Below are 1,721 nucleotides of genomic sequence, written 5' to 3' on the forward strand. Positions count from 1 at the left end.
TAGTGCCACCTGAATCCTCATCACCAGGGACAAGTGAGATCATCTTTAATATAACTCCAGACTTTGAAGGATGCTCTTTACATGACAGTGATCAGAATGAGTCACCTACCACTAACATTTCTAATCCAATAGTACAACAGCCTAGTGAAACATTAGGTAGACCTTCCAGAACACACAAAGTTCCTACCTATTTGAGAGACGATAACTACTCACTCCCTAAATTATAAACAAACCACCATGATTCCCCTTTCAGCAGTAACCAAAGCACCACTTCACTCTATTTTAATGCATCTGTACCTAATGTCTAATATGTTTCACCGAATGCATTAAGTTTTGATAGTAAGCAGCTGATTAAAAATATCTCACATGAATATGAGCCCACTTCATATGAAGAAGAAACTGCTAATCCTGCATGGCAAACAACCATGAATCAGGAGTTTGAAGCATACCTAGATCTTAGTGCTATTCCTAAATGAAAAAAGAATAACAGGATGTAAGTAGGTATATAAGTTGAAGTACAAGGTAGATGGGAGCACAGAAAGACTTAAAGCCAGACTAATAGTGAAAGAGTACACTCAATAGGTAGGGATAGACTATACAGAAACCTTCTCACCAGTTGTAAAGATAACTACTGTGAGGGCTTTAATTGGGGCAGCAGTGACGAAAGAGTGGAAGATCTTTCAACTAGATATCAATAATGTATTTCTTTTTGGGGATCTCCATGAAGATGTGTATATGGAAGTGCCTCCAGGTCTTGTTGTGGAAAGACCAAACTTAGTGTGTAAGCTGAATAAGTCCTTATATGAACTCAAGCAAGAAATCAAACAATGGTATGAGAAATTGACTGCAGCCAGATGATTCACACACTACTTACTTGACTACTCACTGATCCACAAGAAACATTGAGCTTAAGTGGTTTTGTAGCTGTCTATGTGGATGATATTCTGATCACATGTACTGATTTAGAAGAGACCTTCAAGATAAAAGACCTGGGAAGATTGCACTATTTCTTGGGATTAGATATATTGTACAAGAATGATGTGGTATTGAGTCAATACATGTAGAATCCCAGGGAGCCACACTTAAAAGCTGTATACCATGTACTGATTATACCTTAAAGGTGATCCAAGTCTAGGGATCTTCCTATCTAATAGCAACGACTATGGAGTTAGAGCCTTTTGTGACTCAGATTGGGTTGCATGCCTTGAGTCAAGGAAATCAGTCGGTGGATATATTGTATTGCTTGGTGACTGTCCTATCAACTGGAAATCCAAAAAACATTCTACTATTTCACTATCCATGGCAGAAGCAGAATACAGATCAACAAGACAAGTTGTGGGTGAATTGGTATGGTTAGTTAGATTGCTTGAAGAATTGATAGTCCCATTAGCCTTGCCTAATCCATTGTTCTTTGATAGACAAGAAGCTTTCCATATAGCCAAGAATCCTGTGTTTCATGAACCTACCAAACACATAGAGATATATTGTCATTTTGTGAGGAATTAACTCTACACATGAGCATTTGACAGATATATTCACCAAACCACTAACAGAGATTGAACATTGCAATTTACTTGGCAAGTTAGCTGTGAGTCCCTCCCTTCCAACTTGGGGGCAGGGTATTAAGAGTATATACACGGATGTATATTTATATGTATAAATAGTTGTAATGTATGAGTTAGTTAGTAGTTAGTACATTTGTACACAAATAAATAGGGTGA

The sequence above is a fragment of the Nicotiana sylvestris genome, chromosome 10 (assembly GCF_000393655.2).
Source record: "Nicotiana sylvestris chromosome 10, ASM39365v2, whole genome shotgun sequence".
In the NCBI taxonomy this organism is placed as follows: domain Eukaryota; kingdom Viridiplantae; phylum Streptophyta; class Magnoliopsida; order Solanales; family Solanaceae; genus Nicotiana; species Nicotiana sylvestris.